This window comes from Phyllostomus hastatus, unplaced genomic scaffold (genome assembly GCF_019186645.2).
Source record: "Phyllostomus hastatus isolate PE091 unplaced genomic scaffold, TTU_PhHast_1.1 phas_scaffold_78, whole genome shotgun sequence".
NCBI classification, from domain to species: Eukaryota; Metazoa; Chordata; class Mammalia; order Chiroptera; family Phyllostomidae; genus Phyllostomus; species Phyllostomus hastatus.
Window position 1 is genome coordinate 93,146,451 of NW_025334041.1, and position 9,365 is coordinate 93,155,815.

Genomic DNA, 9,365 nt, shown 5'->3' on the forward strand with positions numbered 1-9,365 from the left:
GTCACAATGTATTTACTGTGTGGCCCAAGACAACCCTTCTTCTTCCAGTGTAGCCCAGAGATGCCAAAAGGTTGGACACCCCTGTTTAAAGGGTGAATTTTAGGGCATATGAATTATATGTCCATAAGAAAAAAGAATGCATAATAGCAATGGTTATTGCCTTTTAAAATGTAATGAGACCACCTGGCTGGCGTAGCTCAGTGGATTGAGTGTGGGCTGCGAACCAAAGTGTCGCAGGTTCGATTCCCAGTCAGGGTACATGCCTGGGTTGCAGGCCATGACCCCCAGCAGCCACACATTGATGTGTCTCTCTCTTCTCCCTCCCTTCCCTCTAAAAAATAAATAAATAAAATCTTTAAAAAAATGTAATGAGAGATTCCAGTTACTCTTTACTTATTTCCCCTATGGTAACCCCTTCCATAACTATAGTACCATATCCCAACCAGGAGAACAACATTAGTGCAATTCCAAAAGCTTATCCCAATTTCACCAACTTTACATTCACTCATATGTGAGCGTGTAGTCCTGTGCAGTTTACCACATGTGTATATTCGTGTAATCACCACTACAGTCAAGATACAGATCTGTTTCATCATCACACAGTTCCTTCCTACTACCTGTCTGTACTCATGCCCTCCCTTTTCCCTTCATCCCTAAACCTTAGCCACCACCAATCTGTTCTCTATCTCTAGTTTATTTCAAGATTTTAACATAAATTGTTATATGTTATATACAGTGTTGTATAAATGTAACTTCCTGAGTTTTGGCTTTTTTCACTCAGCGCAATTCCCTTGAGGTTCCATCCAAGTTGTATGTACCAATAATTCATCCCTTTTATTTATTTATTTTTTGTAGTACAGTATTTTTCTCATATCCATTAATAACTAATATATAAGAACATTTACAATATAAATATAACAACATAAGAAAAGTTCAACTTTTCTTTTTTTACATCTCAATACTAGGTATTAATAAAGAGATAGTCAAAATAATTATGGTCAAAATTACTATTTCAAAAACATACACAAATGGTTGGTGTCAGTATGTCTACATATAATTTGGGTTTTGGTGTTCTTTGGATGAAAGAAAGAATATTTGCTTTACTTCACTAAAAGGAATATCTCATAATGTTGGGGTGGCCTCTCTTGATATTTCTCGTGCTGTTGATTTTTAGCATAGTTCTTGTTATGAATGGAGTTGAATAAACTGGCACTCATCTTGTTAACTCTAAATAAGAGTACAAAGCTGGGGAAAGTTCTGGCCAAGATGGAAGTGTAGGTAGATACACTTTGCTTCACTTCCTTGCACAACCAAAAGAAGGATAACAACCAATTTAAAAACAAAAAAAACAACCAGAACTGCCAGAGAATCAAACTGCATGGAAGTCCGACAACCAAGGAGTTAAAGAAGAAACATTCATCCAGACTGGTAGGAGGGGTGGAGACAGGAAGCTGAGGGGAGAGGATGTGGGGCAAGGCAGTGGCTGGCAGGCTGGGAAGATAAGCCAGGAGGACAACTGGGGAGCAAGACAAACCTCACAACCCAGGGTTCCAGGGCAGGGAAAGAAAGCCTCAAAGGCCCTGGCTGTAAAAACCTGTGGGGGTTGCACTGGTGGGAGAAACTCCCAGTCTCATAGGAAGTCCATGGGAGATGCCCACCCACCTGGGAATTAGCACCTGAAAGGTACAAATCCACTTGTGGGAAGTGAGCGAAGTGACAGAAAGTGGGGTGAGAGCCGAGCACGTGGCATTGTTCCCTCTCTGACCCCTCCCCACATACAGAGCCACAATGCAGTGATATGGGTTGTCCCTCCCTGGTGAGTACCTAAGGCTCCACCCCTTACAACATAACAGGAGTGCCAAGACAAAGAAATATGGCTCAAATGAAAGGACAAATCAAAACTCCAAAAATAGAACTAATCAAGGAAGGGATAAACAGCCTATCAGATGCAGAGTTCAGAACACTGGTAATCATGGTGCTCACAGAAATGGCTGAATATGGTCACAAAATAGAGGAAGAAGGGAAGGCTATGCAAAGTGAAATAAAGAAAAATACACAGGTAACCAACAGTGAAGGGAAGGAAACCCAGACTCAAATCAACGGTTTGGAACAAGAGGAAGAAATAAACATCCAACCAAAACAGAATGAAGAAACAAGAATTCAAAAAAATAAGGAGAGGCTGAGTACCCTCTGGGACAACTTTAAATATTATGACATCTGAGTCATAGGGATGCCAGAAGGAGAAGAGGAACAGCAAAGAAATTGAAAACTTATTTGAACAAATAAAGGAAAACTTCCCTAATCCAGCAAGGGAACTAGACTTGCAAGTCCAGGGAGCTCAGAAAGTCCCAAAGAAGGTGGATTCAAGAAGAAACACATGAAGACACATCATAATTAAGTTACCCAAGATTAAAGATAAGGAGAGAATCTTAAAAGCAACAAGAGAAAAGGTGAGAGTTACCTACAAAGAAGCCCCCATAAGACTATTAGCTGATTTCTCAAAAGAGATCTTACAGACAAGAAGGGGCTGGAAAGAAGTATTTAAAGTCATAAAGGCAAGGACCTAGATCCAAGATTGCTCTATCAAGCAAAGCTATCATTTAGAATGGAAGGGCAGATAAAGTGCTTCCTAGATAAGGTCAAGTTCATCATCACTAGGCCCTTATTATATGAAATGTTAAGGTACTTATCTAAGAAAAAGAAGATCAAAAACTATGAACAGTAAAATGATAAACTCACAACTATCAACAACTGACCCCCACCCCTCCCCCGCAAAAAACAACTAATCAAACAAGTACAACAGGAATAGAATCACAGAAATGGAGATCACCTGGGGCAGGGGTGTGAAACTCATTTTCACCAGGGGCCACATCAGCCTAACAGTTGCCTTCAAAGGGCCGAATGTAATTTTAGGACCGTATAAATGTAATTACTCCTTAACAGTTAAGCAAGGGCTTGGCGCTGCCACCAGGTAGAAACAAGGTGCCAGGCCAGATAAAACAAGGCTGAGAGCCAGATTCGGCCCACAGGCCTTGTGTTTGCCACCTGTGACCTGGAGCGTTGTATCAGTGGGGAGAGGAAAGGGGAGAATGGGGGAAAAACCTACAGGGAATAAGAAGCACAATTGGTAGGCACTAAATAGGGGGAGATTAAGAACAGTATAGGAAATAGAGAAGCCAACTAATTTATGTGTATAATCCATGGACGTAAACTAAAGGAGGGAAGTGCTGGAGGTGGGGTGCAAGGGAGAGGGGGATAAAGGGAGAAAAAAATGGGACAACTGTAATAGCATAATCAATAAAATATACTTAAAAATAAAAGTCCTCTAAATAAAACAATAAAAGAGTACATAGGTGGTTGTTGCAACCAGTTACTACAGGAAAAAGGAGATACATAGGTAATGCAACTGTCCAATATTTTTGAGACCAAAAGTTTAAGCTAAAGAGTTCAGCCAAGATTCAGGAATAAAAGCCCATAGGAAATACAATGTGAAGTCAAATTAAGAGCTTAAGAACAAAGCCGTAAATCGCTCTTCCCGGCAATGATGATGGTGAATATCCCACAGTTTCCCCAGGGGCTGTAGACAACCTCAGCACTGAGTCCTCTGCACAAGCACATTTGGGTGGGGGCGGAGAGGAAAATGATGAGGGGAAAACCAGGGTACAATGGCACCCCCATTCTGGGCACAGGTGCATTGGACACTCCTTAGGACTGTGGAGGGACCATGCCCAACCCTTTTATTTTAAAATAAATTTTTATTTTTAGAATAGTTTTAGATTAACAAAATTATTGTGAAGATAGTACAGAGAGTGCTTATACACACCTATATCCTGTTTCCCCTGTCACTAGCATTTCTCATCAGTACGGTACATTTGACACAATTAATGTACCAATTTTGATTCATTCTATTTAACTGAAACCCATACTCGAGATTTCCGTGTTTTCTCCCTGCCGTTCCTTTTCTTTATCAGGATTCCACCCAGGATACCACATTATGTTTGTAGTCATATCTCAAGCTCTGCTTGACTGCTGATGTTTCTCATTTCTCAGACTTCCCTTGTTTTTTGATGACCCTTACGAATTGTAAGGAGTCTTGCTCTGATGTTTTATAGAATGTCTGTTGATTGTAATCTGTCTGATGTTTTCCTCGTGGTTATACTGGGGTAAAGTGCTTTGGGGAGGAAAACCAGAGAGGTCAGTCCCATCCTCTCCACATCATAACATACTACCAATATGACTTGTCACTGCTGATGTCACTCTTAATCACCTGGCTGAGACAGTGTTTTCAGGTTTCTCTACTGTAAAGTTACTCCTTTTTTTCTCACTCTTTTCATACGGTGCTCTTTGGAAGAAAGTCACTATGCGCAGCCCACATTTAAGGAGTGGGAAATGTGTTCCACCCTCTTACAAGCACAGTATCTACATCAGTTATTTGCAATTCTTCTGTATGGGAGATATATCTAAACTACCCAATTTATTAATTTATTCAATCATTTATTTATATCAGTATGGACTCATGAATATTTATTTTATACTTAGGGTAACAATACAATGCTACTTTATTCATTTTATTGCTCAAATTGTTCCAGCTCTGGCCATTAGGAACTCTTTCATTTGGCTCCTATATCTCTTTGACATATGACCATCACTATGGGTTGTTTTTTTAAAAAAATTGTGGGTTTTGGTGGGAGAGGTTTTGTTTGTTTGTTTGTTTTAGTTCCTGGCACTAGAAAATGCTCTAGGCTCAAATTGTATCTTTCCTGTTCTATTCCTAGTATCAGCCTTTTCTCCATGAAGCCCTGATTCCTTTCATTGGTGAGTTAGAAACCAAGAGCTGGGATCTAGGTGTGTTTATTGCTACTAAACACATTTCTTTTAGGTTCTCCCAAGTGACAGAGCAAATAAATATAGGTGTGTGTACTAACCCATATATCTATATCTATCTTTCTTTCTTTTCTATCTATCATCTATCCATCTATCTATATATCTTTATGCTGTACCTAAAGTAACCTCTTGTACCCATATTAAGCTAAACATTAGTTTGTACTGATATTTCTAACTCTTACTGTTGAGTTCCAGAAGTATTTGTGTATATTTTTGTGTATTTGGATAATTCTAGACTCTTCCCCTTCCTTATCTGTAATCTCCCACTCCAACCACAGCCTGGTTCCCATCACCCATCATTCATTTATTTAATTCTTCAATTCCAGTAAAGTACATGCATAGTGGTTTCAGAATTGCTAACCCATACCCCCATGGGAAATGGTACTTATGTACAGCTCCCTTTGCTTTTAGTCTCACAGACTCCTCTCATTTCCAAAATCACTGAGGTCAGTACCTTGTTTCTCTACCTCTGTCAGTGAGGTTGTTTTATACACTTGGAATATATTTATATTCTTTAATCACATTCTATATTCCATCATGAGATCTCTAAACTCCTAGATGATTTTTAAAATTTTCATACCTCAATATTTACTTTGTGATGCAAAGCTCTATGGGTTTTGAAAAAAATACTAATGTCTTATATTCACCATTATAGCACCATATAGAATAATTTCACTGCCCTAAAAAATTCCCCATGTTTCACCTTTTCAATCCTCCCCTACTCTGAACCCCTGGCAGCCATTGATCTGCTTACCATCTCTATAGTTTTGCCTTTTCCAGAACTCCATAATTGGAGTCGTACAGTATGTTGTTGTTGTTTTTTTTCCCCAGACTGGCTTCTTTCACTTAGTAGTATGCACTTATGATTCATCAGTGTCTTGAATACTTGTTTCTTCTTTATTGCTGCATACTGTCTCACTGTTTACCATGGCTGGTATGGTTCAGTGGATTGAGCGCAGGCCTGTAAACCAAGAGATGGCAGTTTGATTCCCAGTCAAGGCACATAACTGGGTTGTGGGCCAGGTCCCCAGTGTGAGGCACTCGAGAGGCAGCTACACATTGATGTTTCTCTCCCTGACTCTCCTTCCCTTCCCCTCTCTCTAAAAATAAATAAACCCTTTAAAAATATATCCCACTGTTTAGTCATTCACCATTCACCTATTGAAAGACATGTTGGCCATTTCCAGGTTTTGGTAGCTAGGAATAGAACTGTTGTGAGCATTCACATGCAGCTTTTTGTGTGGCCATAATTTTTGAAGCAGTTTGGGGCACCAGTTTTCAAGTCAGAAGCATGATGAATGGATCATCTGATAAGACCATGTTTAGTTTTATAAGAAACTGCTAAACTGTCTTCCAAAACCACTTTGGATTTCCAGCAATGAACAAGAATTCCTGTTTCTCCTTACCTTCTCCAGCAATTGGTATTCAGTTTTGGGGTGTTCTTTTTTAAAGCCATTCTAATAAGTATATGGTAGTATCACTTTGTTGTTGTAATTTGAAATTCCCTAATGGCAAATGATGTTGAATATCTTTTCATATACTTATTTACCATTTGTAGATCTTCTTTGGTAAGATATCTGTTCAGTTCCTTTGTTAATTTTTTAACTGGGTTGTTTTCTTATGGTTGAGTTCTAGATGTATTTTTGTATACTTTATATACAAGTCCTGTATCAGGTATGTGCTTTGCAAATATTTTCTCCAAGTTCTTGGCTTGTTTTTTCATTGTTTTAAGTGTCTTTTGCAAAGAAGACATTTTTAATTTAATAAAGTCAGACATTAATTTTTCTTTCCTGGATAATGCTATCATAGTTGTATTTAAAAACTGACCAGTGTAGCTCAGTTGGTTCAGTGTCATCTGGCAAAGAATAAAGTCACTGGTTTAATTCCTTGCCTGGGTTGTGGGTTCAGTACCCAGTAGGAGCACATAAGAGAGGCAACCAATCAATATTTCTCTCTCACATTGATGTTTCACTCTCTCTTTTTCTCCCTCCTTCCCCCTCTCTCTAAATGTAAATAAATAAAATCTTTGTTTAAAAAAAACTTCATAACTAGACCCAAGGCCATAAAGATTTTCTCCTGTATCTCTAAGAAGTTTTATAGTTTCGCATTTTATATTTTAGTCTATAATCCATTTAAGTTACTTTTTATAGAAGGTGAAAGGTCTGTGTATAGGTTTGTTTCTTTGCATATGGACATCCTTCATTATTTGTTCAGTCACCATTTATTGAAAAGACTATCCTTTCTCCATTGAATCACCTTTGTTCTTTTGTCAAAAGTAAGGTGGTTACATCTGTGTGGGCTTATTTCTGGGTTCTGTATTTTTTCATTGATCTATGTGTCTATTCTTTCATCAAGACTATGTTGTATTGATTATTGAAGCCTTATAATAACTCTTGAAATTGGGTAATGTTAGCCTTCCAACTTTGTTCTTTTCCTTCAGTATTGTGTTTGATTATTCTAGGTCCTTTGCCTTTACAGATAAACTTTAGAATCAATTTGTTGTAAATGGTGTTAGAAGATCTGGACAGCTACATGCAAAAAAAATGAAACTGGACCACCAACTTACACCATACACAAAAATAAACCCAAGATGGATAAAAGGCTTAAATATAAGTCATGACACCATAAAAGTCCTAGAGGAGAACAGAAGCAGGAAAATGTCATATATTCCACACAGCAATATTTTCACCAATGTCCCCTAAAGCAAGGGACATAAAGGAAAGAGTAAACAAATAGGACTTCATCAAAATAAAAAGCTTCTGCACAACTAAAGAAAACATCAGCAAAATGAAAAGGGAACCAACCATATGGGAAAATATATTTGCCAATGATACCTCTGACAAGGGTTTGATCTCTAATATATAATGAACTCACATGAGTCCACTCCAGGAAGACAAACAATCCAATTAAAAAATGGGCAAAGGACCTGAACAGACACTTCTCCAAGGAGGACATACAGAGGATCCAGAGACACATGGAAGGATGCTCAGCATCACTAGCCATCAGAGAGATGCAAATTAAAACCACAATAAGATACCACTTCACACCAATCAGAATGGCCATCATAAACAAATAAACAGCAAGTGCTGGCAAGGTCATGGAGAAAAGGGAACCCTAGTACACTGTTGGTGGGAATTCAGACTGGTGCAGCCACTGTGGAAAATATCATTGAATTTCCTCAGAAAACTAAAAATTGAACTGCCTTTTGACCCAGCAATTCTATTGCTGGGATTATATTCTAAGAATCCTGAAACACCAATTCAAAAGAACCTTTGCACCCCAATGTTCATAGCAACACAGTTTATAATAGCCAAGTGCTGGAAGCAACTTAAGTGCCCATCAGTAAATGAGGAGATCAAAAAACAGTGGTACATTTACACAATGGAATACTTCATAGCAGAAAGAAAGAGCTCCTACCCTTTGCAACAGCATGGATGGATCAGGAGAGCATTTATGCTAAGTGAAATAAACCAGGTGGTAAAAGACAAATGCCATATGCTCTTACCTATGAGTGGAACCTAATCAACAAAACAAACAAGCAAGCAAAATATAACCAGAGACACTGAAATAAAGAACAAGCTGACAGTACCTAGAGGGGCAGGGCAAGGGGATAATGAGGGGAAAAAAGGGGAAGAGTCGTCAAGGAACATGTATAAAGGACCCATGGAAAAAGCCAAAGAGGGGTTGGATCGAGGGTGGGAGGTGGGGATGGGCGGGACAGAGGGGAGAAGTGAGGGAAAAATAGAGACAAATGTACTTGAACATCAATAAAAAAGGAATCTATATTGTTATCTATGAAATAGCTTGCTGAGATTTTTATTTTGATTATATTGCAGCTACAGATTAAGTTGGAAAGTATTGACATCTTAACAATATTGAGTCTTCCGATCCATGAACATAGACTATATGTTCATTTATTTAGATCTTTTATTTCTTTTCATCAGTGTTTTCTGATATGACCAGTGTTTTGGACATATTTTGTTAGCCGTATAACTAAGTATTTCATTTTATTTGGGTGCTATTGTAAATGGAATTCCTTTCTGAAATTTGAATTCCTTTCTGAAATTTGAAATTCCAGTAGTTCACTGGTGTCATATAGGAAAGCAATTGACTTTTGTACACTAACTTTGCATCCTACAACTTTGCTATACTCACTTATTAGATCTAGGAGGTGTTTTTGTTGGTTCTTTGGGGTTTTCGTGTCATCCATGTAGAGTTCTATTTCTTTTTTTTCTAATTTATACATGTTTTATTTCCTCTTCTTGCCACAACGCACTAGCTAGGAGTTTCAGTACAACATTCAATAGAAGTAGTGAGAGAGAACTTCCTTGCCTTGTTCTTAATCATAGAGGGAAAGCTTTCAGCTTCTCAGTGTTAAGAATGGTGTTAACTGTAGGTCTTTTGCAGGTGATCTTTGTCCAATTGAGGAAGTTCCCTTCTATTCCAAGTTTTCTGAGTTTTCTTCATGAATAGCTATTGAA

General features: G+C 38.2%; 1 pseudogene; it reads right to left on the reverse strand.

Moving 5' to 3' along the window:
* Window positions 1–1,047: 1,047 nt before the first annotated feature.
* Window positions 1,048–3,695, reverse strand: LOC123811331 (annotated as a pseudogene).
* Between the last annotated feature and the right edge of the window lie 5,670 nt (window positions 3,696–9,365).